General features: G+C 46.3%; 5 non-coding genes across 5 annotated transcripts; 4 read left to right on the forward strand and 1 right to left on the reverse strand.

Annotated features, from left to right (window-relative positions):
* Window positions 1-3,011: 3,011 nt before the first annotated feature.
* Window positions 3,012-3,094, forward strand: trnal-uaa (transfer RNA leucine (anticodon UAA)). Its single transcript has one exon. It is a non-coding gene; the product is annotated as a tRNA-Leu (tRNA).
* A 663-nt stretch (window positions 3,095-3,757) lies between these two features.
* Window positions 3,758-3,839, forward strand: trnas-aga (transfer RNA serine (anticodon AGA)). Its single transcript has one exon. It is a non-coding gene; the product is annotated as a tRNA-Ser (tRNA).
* Window positions 3,840-6,003: 2,164 nt separating this feature from the next.
* Window positions 6,004-6,086, forward strand: trnal-uaa (transfer RNA leucine (anticodon UAA)). The gene has a single exon. It is a non-coding gene; the product is annotated as a tRNA-Leu (tRNA).
* Window positions 6,087-6,757: 671 nt separating this feature from the next.
* trnas-aga (transfer RNA serine (anticodon AGA)) lies at window positions 6,758-6,839 on the forward strand. Its single transcript has one exon. It is a non-coding gene; the product is annotated as a tRNA-Ser (tRNA).
* Window positions 6,840-14,928: 8,089 nt separating this feature from the next.
* Window positions 14,929-15,000, reverse strand: trnat-cgu (transfer RNA threonine (anticodon CGU)). The gene has a single exon. It is a non-coding gene; the product is annotated as a tRNA-Thr (tRNA).
* Between the last annotated feature and the right edge of the window lie 6,729 nt (window positions 15,001-21,729).

Consider the following 21,729-nt stretch of genomic DNA (forward strand, 5'->3'; position numbering starts at 1 on the left):
TACTGCGCAGAGTTTTGGTCTCCTTATCTAAGGAAGGATATCCTTGCCTTCGAGGCGGTGCAACGAAGGTTCACTAGATTAATTCCTGGGGTGAGAGGTTTGTCCTATGAAGAGAGCTTGAGTAGAATGGGACTATACTTTCTGGAGTTTAGAAGAATGAGAGGTGATTTCATTGGAACATATAAGATTCTGAGGGTGCTTGACAGGGTACATGCCGAGAGGCTGATTTCTCTGGCTGGAGAGTCGAGAACTAGGGGGCAGAGTCTCAGCGTAAGGGGTCGGCCATTCAAGACTGAGATGAGGAGGAATTTCTTCACGCAGAGGGTTGTGAATCTTAGGAATTCTCAACCCCAGAGGGCTGTGGATGCTGAGCCATTCAATATATTCAAGACTGAGATCGATAATTTTTTCGACTCTCGGGGAATCAAGGGATATGGGGATCGGGCGGGAAGTGGAGTTGAGGTCGAAAATCAGCCATGATCTTATTGAATGGCGGTGCAGGTTCGAGGGGCCGAGTGGCCTACTCCTGCTCCTATTTTATGTTCTTATGCTCTTATATTGCTTAATGTTTTATTTAAAAAAATTAAATAAGTTATTTGATTCCCAAACAGATTTAAAACGATGGGATTCTTGTCATTCTCCAGTGATTTGAACCGGCCATTCCATATCCAGACCCAGTGCTACCATGAGGCTATCAATGTCTGTTCATGGATTTCCAAGTGTCTTATATATAATTCGTGTTGGAGAGAATGTTCCTGTCACGTTTTAAACATTGGAATCTGTGTATTCAGAGAGAAAAATCCACGCGAAAGACCAGGATTCAATTCCCCGACAGGGAGGTTACACTTTTGCTGTCTTTAATAGATTCACTTCCATTTCTCTTGTAATTTACCTGTAATATTGGATGCGGAAAATACACTGAAAGACAAACTCGGACCATCCCGCTTTCCACAATTTAATTTCACTCATATTCCAGCGATTTTAAAAGCTGCTCTCTGCCTCACCCTTCACCTCGATATCAGAACCAACAGTTAATCTGTTTTTTGGTGGTATTGTTTGAGGAAAGATTATCGTCCAGGTTTCCAGCCATGCGCACAGCAAGGTCCCACAAACCGCAATGACAAAGTAATAGGTACATAATGCAGATGGTAAACGAGTGGAACTGAGCAGTATGAAAGTGTAACGGGATTAAATTAAAGAGCTGCCTGGAGTGGCGTTCACCCGGTTGTGAACCAATTGGATCTTCAGTCCTTAACCGCTCGGCCTGGTGCTTAATGACACTTTATTTATCTTTCCACGGGCAACTGGTGAAAGAAGATGAACGACCACTTTTCCATCTCTTTGTTGGATCATGTCCAGAGTCAAATTATGTGAGGAACGCGGGAGAGAGTGAGGGAGAGAAAGAAAGAGACAGAGACCCCTTCAGAAAAACGGAGAAAATGTGTGGCGCGCGCACACACCAAGACACACACACAAACAGACAGAAACACATCGGGTGACTCAAACACACAGAGAGAGACAGACTATCGGTCATTTGGCACATTCTTTGTTCTATTTCTGTCGTCGATTTCGTGAAATCTTGCAGATCAATTCCAACGTGCATTAAACTCGAAGTGTTCAAAGCCGTGCATTTTTAATTCACTGAAGAATGAGAAGTTTGCTGCATGTTCAACCGCTGATAATGGCATCCGCAGTCGGCAGGATCCGTACCTTCGCGGAAAGATCCCAATGGATTTCTGATCCATCGCTTTAACCACTCGGGGATACTCAGCACCATCTCAACACATCGACAAGCATGGAGGCGTGGGGTTAAAATATTAGACTAAAAATCCAACGGGTTTATACCCGCGTGGGTTCGAAACCCATTTCTGATAACTGTTATTTCCGTTACATTTTGATACTGCTCATTGAAACTCTTATTCCATCTGCCTCATGCACCTGTTACTCTGTCATTGCTGTTTGTGGGGCCTTGCTGGTCGCAAATTTCCAAACCTGGACGATAATGAACACCACCAAAAAGCAGATGAACTGACCATCATTTTCATTGCTGGATGTGAGATCTTTCTGGTGAATCTCCTCTCCGCCCTTTCCGATGTCTTTCTCTCTCTGTCCCTCACCACCACACCAACGAAGAACTGGCACAGGACGAAAAGTGAAGCTTTTGAAGGCAGTAAAAGTTCAACTTTCGGTCGGGGAATTGAACCGCGGGTGTTCGAGTTACAGGCGAGGATATTCAACGCAATACTAACGAGGAGCTGGTGTAATCTGGTGATGGACACTCACCACAGATGGCGTTGGACACCCTTCAAATTTCAGTGAATCGATTTTGAACATTTATTTGATGACAATTTGCGAAACTTCCTTCTTAAAATAACACCACCAAAACGCAGATTAACTGGCCATTCATTTCATTGTTGTATGTGGCATATTTCTCGCTAACCTCCTCTGCGCCCTCATCAGTGCCTCTCTCACTCTCTGTCTCTCTTCCTGTGTCTCGCTCTCTGTTTCTCTTTCTTTCTGTTTCTCTCTCTCTCTGTGTTGCGGGCTGCTGAATCAGCCCGGGATTGCTCACAGCTCGATTCTGCGTCTTCATTTCTTGCACATTTTTCGGGTTCTGCCATCGAGGTGAAGAGTGACGCAGAGAGCAGGTTTTAAAATCGCTGGAATATCAGTGAAATTAAATTGTGGAAAGTGGGATGGTCGGAGTTCGACTTTCAGTGTATTTTCCACATCAAATATTGGAGATAAATGAAAGTGAAGCTTTTAAAGGCAGAAAAACCGTGACTTCGACATTGGAGAATTGAACCCTGATCAACCGCGTGACAGATGGGGATATTCAGCACGACACCAACGTGGAACTGGCGTGAGCAGTTGATGGACATTCCCCACAGATGGCGTTGGACACGCTGCAAATTTCATTGAATCCATTCCAACCATTCATTTGATGACAAAGAAAAGCGTAGAAGAAGTGACACTCAAGTACATTACATATAGAGCAAAATTGTGAAAGGACCAGGATGGCCGAGTGGTTAAGGCGTTGGACTTAAGATCCAATGGGTTTATACCTGCGTGGGTTCGAACCCCACTCCTGGTAAATGTTACATTTTGATACTGATCATTGACTCTCTTTTGCAATTTGCATCACAGAATCATTGAAAGGTGACAGCACGGAAGGAGGCCTTTTGGCCCATCGTGTCAGTGCCGGCTCCATGCAACACCAATCCAGCTCGTCCCACGATCCCGCCCTATCCCCCGAGCAATGCACTTTTGTTCCTTTCAAGTACTTATCCCGTTCCGTTTTGAAAGCCATCATTGAATCTGCCTCCATCAGCCACTTCGGGATGCTGAATTAGCCCGGGTCTCTTCACAACGCGACTCTGCCTTTCATTTCTTGCTCATTATTGTGGTTCTGACATCGAGGTGACGCGGAGAGTGAGATTTAAAATCGCTGAAATATCAGTGAAATTATATTGTGGAAAGTGGAATTGTCCGAGTTCGTTTATCAGTCTTTTTATCACACGTCCAATGTTCGAGATAAATGATATCTTTAAAGGCAGAAGAAGTTCATCGTCCAGGTGTATTTGAAGCCAGGTCCACCATGTAATAGGTCGGGATACCCACCACTTTCCAAACGAGCAACGAGCGTGAACAACCGATCCCCTGACCGACGGTTGAGACCGACACCAGTTCTGCGGCTCGGTGTCGCAGAGCGCTGGATTATTACGATTTTAAGTGAGCAGCATTGTGCTTTTAGCAAGTAGTCGTGGCCGAGTGGTTAAGGCGATGGACTAGAAATCCATTGGGGTCTCCCCACGCAGGTTCGAATCCTGCCGACTACGGTTTAAAGTTATCATTTTATCGTTTATCTCTGCGTTTCAACCGATGCGAGTGTGTGCAAAATGAAAATCCATTGTCAAGAAGTCGGAGCAGGACATTCGCGGACTCATCATACAATCTAGAATATTCAACATGGTTTTATGAATGGGAAATCGTGTCTGACAATTTTATTAGAGTTATTTGAGGAAGTAGCGATCAGGGTGGATAAAGGGGAACCAATGGATGCAGTATATTTGGATTTCCAAAAGGCATTCGATAAGGTGCCACAGAAAAGGTGATATCCCTGCTGCTTGTTATTCTCCACGCTTGCACACACCCGTGCCTTCTGCCGCTTCCTGCCACTGCTTCTGACCTTTACCTCGCAGAGAATAACAGGCACAAGATAAGAGCTCATAGATTGGGGGTTTGCTCACTAACATGAAACAAAGAGTTGGGATTAAAGGGTCATTTTCAAAATGGCAATCGGTAACTGATGGGTGCCGCAGGGCTCAGTGTCGGGGCCTCAAGTATTTACAATATATATCAATGACTTGGATGAAGGGACACAGTGTATTGTTGCCAAATTTGCTGATGATACGAAAATAGGTGGAAAAGCAAGTTGCGAGGGTGACACAAAGTATCTACAAAGGGATATTGACAGTTTTAGCGAATGGGCAAAAATTTGGCAGATGGAATATCATGTGGGAAAAAGTGAATTCATCCACTTTGGCAGGAAAAATAAAAAAGCAAAATATTATTTCAATGGAGAAATACTACAAAATGCTGCAGTACAGAGGGATCTGGGTATCATCGTGCATGAAACACAAAAAGTCAAAATACAGGTGCAGCAGGTAATCCAGAAGGCAAACGGAATATTGAGAGAAAGACAGAGAAACCATTGACCATTTAACGATTCAACCGGAGCCGTTTTCCTGGGAGTCGGTTTTGAAACAGGACACAGGGACAATGTGTTCCAATCTGTTTCCTTCTTTGACCCTGTGATTTTCAAATCTGCGGGGATTGGACAGATGGAGGGAGAGAGAGTGACACAGACTCAGACAGACCGAGAGAGTCTCTTTCTGAGTGTCTCTCTTGATCATTTTTTTCCTCGCACCCCACATCACTTTATTCTGGATCTCAACAAAAAGAGAGATGAAAATGTGAACAGTGAGTCTTCTTTCAACAGTGGCCCGTGGAAAGTTAAACAAACTGTCATCAAATTGATCATTTCATTAATATTTGAAGCAGAAAACAGGTAGGGACGCGGATCGAACCCGCGCGGTTTTGTTCAGCAAACCGACACTTTGCCACTTGGCCACCGCACCCCTCCATCGATAACGGGATAATAATGCTCTTCATCGGGTGAAGTCAGATCAACAGCTTTTAGCAACTGATTGTGACAATCGACTGATTGAGGAGCAATGGATTTCGACTTTTCCGCCTGAAGTAATAATTTCATGACAGTTCATTGAACGGGCCATTGTGGAAAGATTCACAGAGAGAGAGATAGAAAGAGACATCGAGAGAAAACGAGGGAGAGAGATGGAGACATGGGGAGAGAGAGATAGAGAGACCTTAATAGAGAGTTTTAAAATCGTTGGAGTATCAGTGAGATTAAATTTTGGAAAGTGGGATGGTCCGAGTTAGTCTTTCAATGTTTTTTCCACATCAAATATTAGAAATAAATTTCTTTCTGTATGTCTCTCTCTCTCTATTTCGAGCGGCTGAATTAGCCCGGGTCTGCAAACAGCTCGATTCTGCGGATTCATAACTTGCACATTATTAGTGTTCTGAAATCGAGGTGAAGAGTGAGGCAGAGAGCAGGTTTTAAAATCGCTGGAATATCAGTGAAATTAAATTGTGGAAAGTCGGATGGTCCGAGTTCGACATTCAGTGTATTTTCCACATCAAATAGTGGAGATAAATGAAAGTGAAGCTTTTAAAGGCAGAAACACCGGGACTTCGACATTGGAGAATTGAACGCTGATCAACCGCGTGACAAATGGGGATGTTCAGCACAACACGAACGAGGAACTGGCGTGAGCAGTTGATGGACACTCCCCACAGATGGCGTTTGACACGCTTCAAATTTCATTGAATCCATTCCAACCATTTATTTGATGACAAAGGAAAGCGTAGAAGAAGTGACACTTAAGTACATTACACATAAAGCAAGATTGTGAAAGGACCAGGATGGCCGAGTGGATAAGGCGTTAGATTTAAAATCCAATGGGTTTCTACCCGCGTGGATTCAAGCCCCACTCGTGGTAGATATTGTTTCCGTTATATTTTGATACTGATCATTGACTCTCTTTTGCCATTTGCATCACAGAATCATAGAAAGGTAACAGCACGGAAGGAGGCCTTTTGGCCCATCGTTTCCGTGCCGGCTCCATGCAAGACCAATCCAGCTGGTCCCACTACCCCGCCCTATCCCCCGAGCACTGCAATTTTTTTCCTTTCAAGTGCTAATCCCGTTCCGTTTTGAAAGCCATCATTGAATCTGCCTCCATCAGCCACTTCGGGATGCTGAATTAGCCCGGGTCTGTTCACAACGCGACTCTGCCTTTCATTTCTTGCTCATTATTGTGGTTCTGACATCGAGGTGACGCGGAGAGTGAGATTTAAAATCGCTGAAATATCAGTGAAATTAGATTGTGGAAAGTGGGATTGTCCGAGTTCGTTCATCAGTGTTTTTTCACACGTCCAATTTTGGAGATAAATGAAAACTTTAAATGTCGTAGAAGTTCATCGTCCAGGTGTATTTTAAGCCAGGTCGACCATGTAATAGGTCGGGATACCCACCACTATACAAACGAGTAACTTGCGTGAACAATCGACCCCCTGACCGACGGCTGACACCGACACCAGTTCTGCTGTTCTGTGTCGCAGAGCGCTGGATTATTGCGATTTTAAGTGAGCAGCATTGTACTTTTAGCAAGTAGTCGTGGCCGAGTGGTTAAGGCGATGGACTAGAAATCCATTGGGGTCTCCCCGCGCAAGTTTGAATCCTGCCGACTACGGTCCAGAGTTTTCTTTTCCGACCTTTCATCTCTGCGTTTCAACCGATCCGAGTGTGTGTCAAATGAAAATGCTCGAATCCATTATTAAGAAGTAGGAGCAGGACATTCGCGGACTCATGATACAATCTAGAATAGTCAACATGGTTTTATGAATGGGAAATCGTGTCTGAAAATTTTATTGGAGTTCTTTGAGGAAGTAACGATCAGGGTGGATAAAGGGGAACCAATGGATGCAGGATATTTGGAGTTCCAAAAGGCATTCGAAAACGTGCCATATGAAAGGTGGTATCCCTGCTGCTTGTTATTCTCCACGCTTGCACCCACCCGTGCCTTCTGCCGCTTCCTGCCACTGCTTCTGACCTTTACCTCGCAGAGAATAACAGGCACAAGATAAGAGTTCATAGATTGGGGATTTGCTAACTAACAGAAAACAAAGAGTCGGGATTAAAGGGTCATTTTCAAAATGGCAATCGGTAACTGATGGGTGCCGCAGGGATCAGTGCTGGGGCCTCAACTATTTGCAATATATATCAATGACTTGCATGAAGGCACAGAGTGTATTGTTGCCAAATTTGCTGATGATACGAAAATAGGTGGAAAAGCAAGTTGCGAGGGTGACACAAAGGGATATTGACAGGTTAAGCGAATGGGCAAAACTTTGGCAGATGGAATATAAGGTGGGAAAATGTGAAGTCATCCACTTTGGAAGGAACAATAAAAAAGCAAAATATTATTTCAACGGAGAAATACTACAAAATGCTGCAGTACAGAGGGATCTGGGTGTCATCGTGCATGAAACACAAAAAGTCACCATGCGGGTGCAGCAAGTAATCCAGAAGGCAAACGGAATATTGGACGATTGAGAGAAAGACAGAGAAACGGACACTCACACAGAAAAGCTGAGAAAAAATGAGACACACACACATTACACCCAGAGGCACGGTCGTTCTTGGTGCCCGTCTGTTGCAGCGCGATGGATGGTTGCAATTTTAAGTGAGCAGCATTTAGCTGAGCTCTCGCAGACGTGGCCGAGTTGTTTCGGGCGATGGATAAAAAATTCAATGGGGTCTCCCCGTGCAGGTTCAGAGCTTTGTTTTCAGACCCTTCACGTCTGCGTTTCAACCGACATGTGTGTGTCTGTCTGTCAGTGTGTGTACCTGTGTGTTTGAGTATCTATCTGTGTATCAGTGTCTGCTGAGTCAGTGTATGTGTATTGTGTCTGTCCGTGTGTGTCTCACTTATTCAACGCTTTTCAGAGTGTCTCTCTGTCACTCTTTCCCCCGCTCCCCACATCATTTCATTCTGGACTTTGACTAACAAAGAGATGGAATATGTGAAAGACAAGCCTTCATTCAACACATTGTGAGCTAGTTGCCAAGACTGATGCCCACTGAGCGACGGCTGATAACTATACCAGTCATGCGGCTCTGCGTCAATTGTTTGTCCGATTACGCTGGTGTGAAGCGCCTTGGGGCGTTTTGCTGCATTAAAGACTCGATATCAATGCAAATTTTTGTTGTGGGCAATTGTGATTGCATCAAACTGAGAGAGTAGTGGGGTGAGCTGCAGCGTCACCACTGGAGACGATTGTTATTGCAGGCATCTCCTGTTTTGTGAGTTTCACCGGCCTCCCTCTTCTCAGACCCCTTGATCACCTTGTCCGGTTCCCGGTTTGGGAACCTCTGCTCTGCTCAGCTCTCTGGTGGGGTGGGGCTTGAAACCACAATCTTCAGACTCAAAGGCCAGAGTGGAGCAGATTAGAGAGATCTGAGATTCGCTGGAATATCAGTGCAATTAATTTCGGGAAGGTGGGAACATTTTATCAATAGATTTTCTGCATCCAATTTTGCAGATAAATGGCGAGAAAAATAAAAGTGAGACTTTTAATGCCACAATTGAACCTCGGTCTTCCGCGTGCTCCCACTAACGGAGAACTGATGCACGAAGTGAATGTCCTCTCACCACAGATGGTCTGAGACATGTTGTATGTTCCAGTCAATCTTTTTAAACTATTTATTTGATGATAGTTTGTTTAACTTTCCATGGGTCCCTGTTGAAAGAGTTCTTACATTTCACAATTCCATCACTTTGTTGGTCAAGGTACAGAGCAAAATGATGTGGGGAGCTGGGGACAAAATGACAGGGAGAAAGAAAGACTGTGAGACACTCAGAAAAGCGTGGAAGTGACACTCAGGCACGTTGCACACAAACTTTCCACGGGCCTCTGTTGAAAGAAAACTTACCTTTCACATTTCCATCTCTTTGTTAGTCAAGGTGCCAGAATAAAGTGATGTGTGGAGCGCGGGAAAGAGTGACAGAGAGAGAGAAAGGCAGAGAAAGAGGAGACCCACTCAGAAAAGCTTAGAACAAGTGAGACAAACATACACATTACACACACAGGCCTAGTGAACCTTGGTGCCCGTGTGTTGCAGAGCGATGGGTCGTTGCCATTTTAAGTGAGCAGGTTTTAGTTGAGGTTAAGTCGTTGTGCTGAAGGCAATGGACCAGAAATCTATTGGGGCCTCCCCGCAGCTTCGAATCCTGCCGACAACGGTTCACAGCTTTCTTTTCAAACCTTCCATATCTGCGTTTAAACATACACGTGTGTGTCTGTCTGTCAGTGTGTGTAACTGTATGTGTGATTATCTATCTGTGTATCAGTGTCGGTTTGTACATGGCTGCGTGTGTGTAATGTGTCTGTGCGTGTGTGTCTCACAGCTGAGTGCAGTGGATACAACAAAAGCTCCGGGCCCCGACAACATCCCGGCTCTCGTGCTGAAGACTTGTGCTCCAGAACTAGCGGCGCCTCCAGCCAAACTGTCCCAGTACAGGTACAACACTGGCATCTACCCGACAATGTGGAAAATTGCCCAGGTATGTCCTGTCCATAAAAAGCAGGACACAACCAATCCGGCCAATTACCGCCCAATCTGTCTGCTCTCAAACATCAACAAAGTGATGGAAGGTGTCGTCGACAGTGCTATCAAGCCGCACCTGCTCACCAATGCTCAGTTTGGGTTACGCCAGGACCACTCGGCTCCAGACCTCATTACAGGCTTTTTCCAAACATGGACAAAAGAGCTGAATTCCAGAGGTGGGGTGAGAGTGACTGCCCTTGACATCAAGGCAGCATTTGACCGAGTGTAGCACCAAGGAGCCCTCGTAAAATTGAAGTCAATGGGAATCATGGTGAAAATTCTCCAGTGGCTGAAGACATACCGAGCACAAAGGAAGATGGTTAGTGGTTGCCAAAGGCCAATCATCTCAGCCCCAGCACACTGCTGCAGAAGTTCCTCAGGTCCATCCACCACCCTAAACATTCACTCCCTCCACCACCGGCGCACAGTGGCTGCAGTGTGTACCATCTACAGGATGCACTGCAGCAACTCGCCAAGGCATCTTCGACAGCACCTCCCAAACCCGCGACCTCTCCCACCCAGAAGGACAAGGGCAGCAGGCACATGGGAACAACACCACCTGCACGTTCCCCTCCAAGTCACACACTATCCCGACTTGGAAATATATCGCCGTTCCTTCATCGTAGCTGGGTCAAAATCCTGGAACTCCCTTCCTAACAGCACTGTGGGAGAACCTTCACCACCCGGACTGGAGCGGTTCAAGAAGGCGGCTCACCACCACCTTCTCGAGGGCAATTAGGGATGGGCAATAAATGCTGGTCTCTCCAGCGACGCCCACATCCCATGAACGAATAAAATAATACAACGCGACTGTTTCTTTCATTTCTTGCTCATTATTGTGGTTCTGTCATCAAGGTGACGCAGAGAGGAAGGTTTAAAATCGCTGGAATGTCAGTGAAATTATATTGTGGAAAGTGTGATAGTTCGAGTTAGTTTATCAGTGTTTTTTCACCCATCCAATGTTGAAGATAAATTGCAAGAGAAATGAAATTGAAGCTTTTAAAGGCCATAAGATTTGATATATTTCGTCGGGGAATTAAGCCCCGGTCTCTTGCATAACAGGCGGGGATATTCACCACCATACTAACGAGGAACTGCCGTGGGCTAATAAAGGACCCTCACCACAGATGGCCTCATACACGCTTCAGGTTTAAGTGAATCTATTTTAACCATTTATTTGATGACAATTTGCTTAACTTTCCACGGGCCACTGTTGAAAGAAGACTTACCTTTCACATTTCCATATCTTTGTTCATCAAGGTCGAGAATAAAGTGATGTGGGGAGCGCGGGAGAGAGTGACAGAGCGAAGAAAGGCAGAGAAACGGAGACTCACTCAGAAAAGCTTCGAAAAAGTGAGACACACAAACACAGGTACATTACACACACAGGCATCCTGATTCTTAATGTTCGTCTGTTGCAGACCGATGGATCTTTGTGATTTTAATGTGAGCAGCATTTCGAACAGGTCAAGTTGTTGGACCGAAATCCATTGGATTCTCCCCGCGTATGTTCGAATCCTGCCGACTACGGTTCAGAGCTTTCTTTTCAAACCTTTCATCTCTCCGTTTCAATCTGCACGAGTGTTTGGGTGTCTGCTTGTGTGTGTCTCACTTTTACAACGCAATTCAGAGTGTTTCTCTGTCTTTTAAAAGCAGTTAAAGTTGGGCCTCCCCGGTCTCCCGCTGGACAGACTATACTAACGAGGAACTGCCGTGAGTCGGTCAAGGACAATCACCACGGATGGCGTAAGATGAGCTCCAATTTTCAGTGACTCTATTTCAACCATTTAGTTCATTACAATTCGTTTAACTTCGTGGTGCTACCGAGCCACTCTTGGTGATGAACATGGATGTTCCCCACCCAGAGTGCACCTGCTGCCGTCAGTGATTCCTCTAAGTGCTGCTCAACATGGAGGAGGACTGATTCATCAGCTGAAGGAAGGCGGGAGGTGGTAATCAGCAGGAGGTTTCCTTGCCCATGTTTGACCTGATGCCATGAGATTTCATGGGGTCCGGAGTCAATGCTGAGGACTCCCTCCTGACTGCATATCACTATACCGCCACCTCTGGTGGGTCTGTCCTGCCGGTGGGAGTGGATAGACCCAGGGATGGTGATGGAAGAGTCTGGGACGTTGGCCGAAAGGTATGATTCTGTGAGTATGGCTATGTCAGGCTATTCTTGGGACAGCTCTCCCAATTTTGTTACAAGTCCCAAGATGTTTGTGAGGAGGACTTTGCATTGTCGACTGGGCTTGGTTTGCCTTTGTTGTGTCCGGTGCCTCGTGGTCCGTGATCGCCTTTCAGTGTATTTTCCGCATCAAATATTAGAGATAAATTGCAAGAGAAATGAACGTGAAACTTTTGAAGGCAGCGAAAGTGCAACCTCCCCGTTGGAGAATTGAACCCCCGGTCACTTGCGTGATAAACGGTGATACTCAGCAGTACACTAACGAAGAACTGGTGTAGGTCAGTAAAGGACACTCACCACAGATGGCGTTAAACAGGATTCAGATTTCAGTGAATCTATTTTAACCATTTATTTGATGACCTTTCATCTCTGCGGTTCAATCTACACGTGTGTCTGTCTGTCAGTGAGTGTACCTGTGTGTGTGTGTGTGTGTGTGTGTGTTAGTATCTGTCTATGTATCAGTGTCTGCGTGTGTACATGGCTGTGCATGTGTGTGTCTAAAATGAAAATGCTAGAATCCATTATTAAGGAAATTATCCTTCCTCCCTCAACTAACAAAACCAAAACGCAGATTGACTGGCCATCCATTTCATTGTTGTATGTGGGATCTTTCTGGTAAACCTCCACTTGGAGATATATTGCAAGAGGAATGAAAGTGAAGCTTTTAAAGGCAATAAAAATGTAATCTCTCGGTCGGGAAATTGAACCCTGGTTTCCACGGGCCACTGTTGAAAGAAGACTGACCTTTCACATTTCCATCTCTCTGTTCGTCAAGGTCCAGAATAACGTGATGTGGGGAGAGCGGGAGAGAGTGACAGAGAGAGAAAGACAGAGAAAGAGAGAACCACTCAGAAAAGCTTAGAAAAAGTGAGACACACACACAGAGAATCATAGAATCATAGAATCATAGAAGTTACAACATGGAAACAGGCCCTTCGGCCCAACATGTCCATGTCGCCCAGTTTATACCACTAAGCTAGTTCCAATTGCCTGCACTTGGCCCATATCCCTCTATACCCATCTTACCCATGTAACTGTCCAAATGCTTTTTAAAAGACAAAATTGTACCCGCCTCTACTACTGCCTCTGGCAGCTCGTTCCAGACACTCACCACCCTTTGAGTGAAAAAATTGCCCCTCTGGACCCTTTTGTATCTCTCCCCTCTCACCTTAAATCTATGCCCCCTCGTTATAGATTCCCCGACCTTTGGGAAAAGATTTTGACTATCGACCTTATCTATGCCCCTCATTATTTTATAGACTTCTATAAGATCACCCCTTAACCTTCTACTCTCCAGGGAAAAAAGTCCCAGTCTGTCTAACCTCTCCCTGTAAGTCAAACCATCAAGTCCCGGTAGCATCCTAGTAAATCTTTTCTGCACTCTTTCTAGTTTAATAATATCCTTTCTATAATAGGTTGACCAGAACTGTACACAGTACTCCAAGTGTGGCCTCACCAATGCCCTGTACAACTTCAACAAGACATCCCAACTCCTGCATTCAATGTTCCGACCAATGAAACCAAGCATGCCGAATGCCTTCTTGACCACCCTATCCACCTGTGACTCCACTTTCAAGGAGCTATGAATCTGTACTCCTAGATCTCTTTGTTCTATAACTCTCCCCAACGCCCTACCATTAACGGAGTAGGTCCTGGCCCGATTCGATCGACCAAAATGCATCACCTCACATTTATCTAAATTAAACTCCATCTGCCATTCATCGGCCCACTGGCCCAATTGATCAAGATCCCGTTGCAATCCTAGATAATTTAGACATATTACACACGCAGGCATATATATATATATATATATACACAGAGGCACATTACACACGCAGGCATACATACAAATATAAATATTTTTAGACTCGAATTTTTGGAGCAAAACCAGACGAAAGTTCAAGTTTATTGGAAAGCTTTGCGCACAAGGGGAGAGTGGGAAGCTTCCTCAAGCTCGCACCTCACTCTCAAAGGAACATCAGCACTAATCAGACACACAGGCACATTACACACACCGGCATTTATATGTACACATACACTCAGGCACATTACACAAAGAGGCATAATCGTTAAATCTCTCTCTCTCTCTCTCCCCCTATGTTTCAATGTGTGTCTCACGATCAGTCTTTGTGTGTGTGTCTCTCTGTCTCTGTCTCTCTGTCGCTCTCTCTCTGTCTCCGTCTCTCTCTCTCTGTCTGTCTGTCTCTCCCCCTCCCTCTCTCTAATACCCGCAGATCTGAGAATCACAGGGTCAAAGGAGGAAACAGATCGGAACACATTTGTGCTCTGCAACAGACGGGCCCCAGGAATTCAGTCCCCAAACAGTCTCCGCTCAATAATATTCTGAAAATGACAATCACCTCTTTCTCTGTTCTATTTTTCTCTGTAGTTTTTGAAGAAGAAGCGAGGCAAAGATGTAAAATTTGTAGTTGGCGTCTTAAAAATGCTTCCTCCCCGTCGGGGAGCTAAATCCCTGGCTGAGGGGGGATATCTCACCACGATGGAGAATATCCAATTGGAAATGATTTTTGCGAAGCCTTGTCATCGCCCCATGTCCCCGTGTCTCGCCATCTCAGGGAAGAGGTCAAAGTCGCCGGAAAAACTTTGACCATTTAACGATTCTACCGGGGCCGTTTTCCTGGGAGTCGGTTTTGAAACAGGACACAGGCTCAATGTGTTCCAATCTGTTTCCTTCTTTGACCCTATGATTCGCAAATCTGCGGGTATTGGAAAGATGGAGGGAGAGAGACTGATACAGACTCAGACAGACCGAGAGAGTCTCTTTCTGTCCCAGTGTCTCTCTCTCTTTCTGAGTGTCTCTCTTTATCACTCTTTTCCTCGCACCCCACATCACTTTATTCTGAATCTTAATTAACAGAGAGATGGAAATGTGAAAGGTGAATCTTCTTTCAACAGTGGCCCGTGGAAAGTTAAACAAACTGTCATCAAATTGGTCATTTCATTAAATATTGAATCCTGAAGCAGGTACGGACGGGGATCGAACCCGCGCTCTTCGGTTTACGAGACCGACGCCTTTCCACTTGGCCACCGCACCCCATGATCCACACTCGGATGATAATGTTCTTCAGCGGGTGAAGTCAGATCAAAAGGTTTCTGCAACTGATTGCGACAATCGACTGATTGAGGAAAAATGGATTGCGACTGTTCCGCCTGAACTAATAATTTCATGACAGTTTATTTCACGGGCTGTTGTGGAAAGAGTCACAGAGAGAGAGACAGACAGATAGAGAGAGAGAGAGAGACAGATTGAGAGAGAGAGGTGCACAGATGGAGAGATAGACACAGATGGAGACAAGGGGGCGGGGCGGGGCGGAGCCGGGGGGGTGGGTCGGGTGCAGAGAGAGACCTGAATCGAGTTTAAAATCGCTGGAATATCAGTGAAATTAAATTGTCCAAAGTGGGATTATCCGGGTTAGTCTTTCAATGTATTTTCCACATCAAATATTGGAGACCAATTGCAAGTGAAAGTTCTTCGGACGGAGGGAGGTGCACAGTGGTGTTCCCTCGGGGTCGGTCCGAGGACCACTGTTTTTTTGATATATATTAATGACGCGGACTTGGGTGCACAGGGCAAAATGTTAAAAATTGCAGATGACACAAAACTTGGAAGTGCAGTGAACAGTGAGGAGGACAGTGATAGACTGCAACAAATATATATTCTTGAGGCACAAAAACCCAACAGGAAAAGTGATCCAACCGTGGCGAACAAGATAATTTTAAGTTCGTATTAAATCAAAGGAAGAGGCAAATAAAGTTGCCAGAAAAAGCAGTCAGCCTGAGGATTGGGAGCATTTGAGAATTCAGCAAAGGAGGGCCAAGAAATTGATAAAGAGGGAAAATAGAAAATGAGAGTAAACTAGCAAGAAACAGAACGGACTCTAAAAGCTTCTCCAGGGATGTAAAAAGCTAAAGACGAGCGGTCGTGCTGGAAGGACCAGGATGACCGAGTGGTTCAGGCTTTGGATTTCAGATCCAGTGGATTTATCCCCGCGTGTTTCCGAACCCCACTCCTCGCAGCTGTTACTTCGGTTACATTTTGATCCTGCTCATTGTCACTCTTCTTCATTTGCATGATAGAAATGTTACCGCACGGAAGGATCGTTGCAATTTTAAGTGAACAGCATTTAACTGAAACCAAGTCGTCGTGACCGAGTGGTTTCGGCGATCGACTGAAAATCCACTCGGGTCTCCCCGCGCAGGTTTGAATCCTGCCGACTGCGGTTCAGAGCTTTCTTTCTCAAAGCTTCCAACCTGTCCGTGTGGGTGCGTGTGTCAATTCTTCAACGCTTTTCAAAGTCTCTTTCTCCACTCACGACATCATTTCATTCTGGACCTTGACTGACGAAGAGATGAAAGAAATGACACTCCGGCACATTACACACAAATTCAAAACGCAGGATGACCGAGTGGTTAAGAGTTTAAACGTAAGATTCAATGGGTTTTACCAGCGTGGGTTCAAACCCCCCTCCTGATAGTTGTTATTATGGTCTCATTTTCACTCTTTTCCCATTTCCATCACACCGTCAGAGAAAGGCTACAGCACGAAAGGAGGCCATTCGGCCCATCGAATCTGTGCCTCGGCTGTGCAAGATCATTCCAGCTCGTCCCTTTTCTTGGAGCCCTGCATTTTTTTCTTATCAAGTATTTATTCCAGATCACAACCACTCGCTGTGTTAAAAAGCTGTTCCTCACGTCACCTTTGGTTCTTTTGCCAATCACCTTAAAGCTATGTCCTCTAGTTCTTGACCCTTCCACATTGGGAACAGTTTCTCTCGATCTACTCTGTCTGGACCCTTCATGATTTTGAACACATCGATCAAATCTACTCGCAACCGTCTCTGTTCCAAGAATCACAACCCCAGTTTCTCCAGTCTATCCACGTAACGAAAGTCCCTCATCATTGGAATCGTTCTAGTAAATCTCTTCTGCACCCTCTCGAACACCTTCACATCTTTCCTAAAGTGCGGTGCCCAGAACTGGACAAAATATTCCAGTTGTGGTCAAACCAGTGTTTTATAAATGTTCATCATGACTTCCATACTTTCGTACTTGTGGCTCTATTTATAAAGCCTAGGATCCCGTTGCTTTTTCAAACAGTTTCTCAACATACCCTGCCACCTTCAACGATTTGTGCACATAAACCCCCAGATCTCTCTGTTTCTTTATCCCTTTTAGCGTTGTGCCCTCCAGTTTACATTGCGTCTTCTCATTCTTCCCACCAAAATGTATCAATTCGCATTTTTCTGCTTTAAATTTCATCTGCCACGTGCCCGCCCAAGCCACCAGCCTGTCTATATCCTCTTGACGTCTATCAGTGTCCTCCTCACTGCATACGACCCTTCCAAGCTTTGGAAATTTTGGAATTGTGCCCTGAACACCCAAGTCCAAGTCATTAATATATATCAAGAAAAGCAGTGATCCCAGCTCTGACCCTGGGGAACACCACTGTACACCTTCCTCCAGTCCGAAAAACAACCGTTTACCACTTCTCTCTGTTTCTGTTCCCCAGTCATTTCTGTATCCATGTTGCTACAGTCCCCTTTATTCCATGGGCCGCAGTCTTGATGATAAGCCTACCAGGCAGAACTTTATCAAACGCCTATTGGAAGTCCATACACACCACATCAACCACATTGTTGTCGGAAGAGATATTTCTGTGGAGACTTCGTTTCAGCAAGGAGGCAATCGGCCGCCTCTGTGAGATATCACAAGAGGAGCTTCAGCCACCTTCTATTTCCTGCAGGGCCTCGTCAGTGGCATGTGGGTCATTTCAGTCAGGCCCCGGTAACATGTGCAACATCACCCAGAGCCCTGTGAGAGTCTGAATTCATCAGATCACAGATACACCATCACCCAGAGCCCTGTGAGAGCCTGAATTCATCAGGTCACAGATACACCATCACCCAGAGCCCTGTGAGAGTCAGAATTCATCGGCCCACAGATACACCATCACCCAGAGCCCTGTGAGAGTCTGAATTCATCAGATCACAGAGACACCATCACCCAGAGCACTGCGAGAGTGAATTCATGAGGTCACAGGCGCGGTATTCCGCAGGATTTCCCAGTTCATCAACCTTGACATGTCCCCAGATCGACAAAGGAATAGGTCTACCTTGTTCCACAGGATCGCTGGATTCCGCAAATGGAGAGGTCTACCGTGTTCCACAGGATCGCTGGATTCCCCAAAGGGAGAGGCCTACCGTGTTCCCCAGGATCGCTGGATTCCCCAAAGGGAGAGGCCTACCGTGTTCCACAGGATCGCTGGATTCCCCAAAGGGAGCGGTCTACCGTGTTCCACAGGATCGCTGGATTCCCCAAAGGGAGTGGTCTACCGTGTTCCACAGGATCGCTGGATTCCCCAAAGGAAGAGATCTACCGTGTTCCACAGGATCACTGGATTCCCCAGAGTGCAGGGTGCTGTCGATGGAACCCATGTGATATGGAAGGCACCCAATGAGGCACCTGTCACTAACATCACCAGGAAGGGGTTTAATTGGTTAAATGTGAGAATCCTTTGCGATGCCGACCTGTGGATCATGAGTGTAAATACAGATCACAAGGGAAGTGCCCATGATGCCTTCGTCCTTCGCCACTCAGACTTGCAATGATACCTTCACCGGAGAGCAGCAAGGATCTGGATGGATATCAGGTGACAAGGGATACCCGCTGAAGCCGTGGCTGATGACACCCTACCACAGGACCAATAGTACAGCTCAGGAGAGGAACAACCGTGCCCACGTGAGCTCGCGCCAAGTAATGGAGAGGAGAATCGGGGAGCTGAAATCACGCTTTCAATACTTGGACAGGTCGGGGGATCTTTGCCGTACTCACCTGTCAAGGTGTCCAGGGTTGTGGTTGTCTGATGCGCATTGCACAACTTTACCCTGCGGGAAGGACTGACCTTTGATCAGGAAGACGAGATGCCGCTGGGAATGGACGAGATGCAGGATGACAACCCGGATGTTGCTGGGGCCTTGTTTGGTGCCCACACTCCCACCCCCGAGGAAACCGTCGCTGCAGGGGACAGGACAGCGAGAGAGCACCCAGTGGCTGATGCTTTCAGACATCGATGAAAGTGAAGAATTGTCTCTCCGCCCCCTCCCGGGAAAGCAGATAACAGGACAAGCAAGATTTAAAGTGAAACAGTGAGCTGAAATTGCAGCATCAAAACATTAGTGCAAAACTTTACATTAACATTTTGAAGTCGTTAGTTATTGCAAAACTTTATTGTGAACATTGAGGTGTGTAGTGCAAAACTTTAAACAAAAATTACGTTTACTTCTTAATTTTTTTGATTGAAAGCATTTGTGATGTTAACATGGTTTATATTCAGAAAATCTTCGAACAATTACAAATGACTTCTGACTAAGATTGAAGGGCAGCAGCAGCAGCAACAAAAATTATCACACAAACAATCAGGAGCGATTCATTACATAATAAAATATCAACAAGCGAATAAAAACAAACAACCAAAACATCAAACGAACAAACAGCAATAAGATTTACAGACGCCCCCTTGCGGCATGCTCGAGGGTCGCTGTGACACTCGGAACAAGAGAAGGTGAACTCTGTGCGAAAGGAGCATCCCATTTCCTCGTGGCCCCCATCCCTCCCTGTGATCGAGCCCCTCTTTAGCCAAGGGCACGAAATCTGTGTCTTACAAAATGGCTGTAATCAGGGAGTTCGGAGCTGGAGTGCTGCTGTTCCATGGGGACATGAATAAAAGTAGCGTAAGGTGCAGGAATAGCTCCTGGCTCTTGGGCCTGTACTCTGTCTGCGGCAGGAAGTGGCACGGGGAGTGTCACGGGCTTCAGGTGCAGCACAGCCGTGCTCGCATTCAACTCCATGAAATGTACGAGAACCTGGTGAATATTTGTCAGGTGGGCAATGTTCTGTCCAGTATGGGCCAACTGGGCAATGATCTCTCCAGTATGGGCCAGCTGGGCAATGTTCTGTCCAGTATGGGCCAGCTGGGCAATGTTCTGTCCAGTATGGACCAGCTGGGCAATGTTCTGTCCAGTATGGGCCAGCTGGGCAATGTTCTGTCCAGTATGGGCCAGCTGGGCAATGTTCTGTCCAGCATCCTTGATCTCCTGTCTCATGGAGACGAAACAGTCACGGTACTTGTCGCTCTCATCAGCCGTCAATCGTCTCACTTTTTGACCGTTGATGTCCTCTCCCAATTCATCATCAACATGGTGTGGGGGAGGGGACGAGGGGGGAGGGGGATGACGTCTACTTCGCCTCACGGGGGACTGGGGCGCATCTACTCCAACTCGTATCGGTTCCTCACACCCGGACAGGTCGGACTCAGCTGGCGGCTGCCTGTGAGAGGGGGATTATTTGTGTCTCGCACAGAGCAAGAGGGGCCTGGAGTTGGAGAGGCGGTGAGGTGAGGTTCCTCAAGGTCAAGCACTCCCCCCACATCAACATCCTGAGGGTGGCAGGTGGAGTCAGGAGCTGAAACACCATCACCCTCTGCAGCACAAACAACATCACCCTCTGCAGCACAAACACCATCACCCTCTGCAGCCCAAACACCATCAACCTCTGCAGCACAAACACCATCACTCTCTGAAGCACAAACACCATCACCCTCTGCAGCCCAAACACCATCACCCTCTGCAGCACAAATACCATCACCCTCTGCAGCTCAAACACCATCACCCTCTGCAGCCCAAACACCATCACCCTCTGCAGCACAAACACCATCACCCTCTGCAGCACAAACACCATCACCCTCTTCAGCACAAACACCATCACTCTCTGCAGCCCAAACACCATCACTCTCTGCAGCGCAAACACCATCACTCTCTGCAGCACAAACACCATCACTCTCTGCAGCGCAAACACCATCACTCTCTGCAGCCCAAACACCATCACTCTCTGCAGCGCAAACACCATCACTCTCTGCAGCACAAACACTATCACTCTCTGCAGCACAAACACCATCACCCTCTGCAGCACAAACACCATCACCCTCTGCAGCCCAAACACCATCACTCTCTGCAGCGCAAACACCATCACTCTCTGCAGCACAAACACCATCACCCTCTGCAGCCCAAACACCATCACTCTCTGCCGCCGCCGACTCACCACCTTCTGCAGCCCGAGTGTCCTCAGACGGCTGTGAACCTGTGGGAAGGAAGAACAAAATGTTCCACTGGTGAAGCATGTTCATCGGTCACATCACAGACGCCCACACGCTGCACGAGCATGGTCAGACTCGAATCTCCTTTTCCCATCCTTCAGACAACACGCAGGTTTTAAACATGCAGCTGGCCAATAGAGGAATGTCAAACTCACCTTTCCTCGCTCCAGTGTCTGATCGGGCACCAGGCACGAAACTGGAAGTGTTGCCCTGCAGCTGAGTGGCCCTTTCTTCATGCTCGGTCATCTCCCTCATAAAGGCTGAACCGCCGCCGGTCTTCGACCTCTCATGTTTGTTAAAAGCCATTTTACTCTCCAGGACATTTAACAATAAAAATCAGATTGTGCTTGTTTGTGTGAGAGAGATAAGTTGGGGGTTTGGAGACAGGGTCTAATTCACTAATTTTAATTCAACACCTCAAATCTCTGGAGTAGGGATAAAAGATCTCTAAAAGCATTCAGTGAGGGCCGTCCACAATGGTAACTGAGTTTTACGACCAGTTGCCATTAGATTGAATCTTGACCACACCACCCAGAAACAACCTGTGTTTGTGCATTCGGAAAACTCAGCACATTTAAATCTGAACTTTTGAATTTCAAAAACTCTCTATAC

This window comes from Heptranchias perlo, unplaced genomic scaffold, assembly GCF_035084215.1.
Source record: "Heptranchias perlo isolate sHepPer1 unplaced genomic scaffold, sHepPer1.hap1 HAP1_SCAFFOLD_56, whole genome shotgun sequence".
In the NCBI taxonomy this organism is placed as follows: domain Eukaryota; kingdom Metazoa; phylum Chordata; class Chondrichthyes; order Hexanchiformes; family Hexanchidae; genus Heptranchias; species Heptranchias perlo.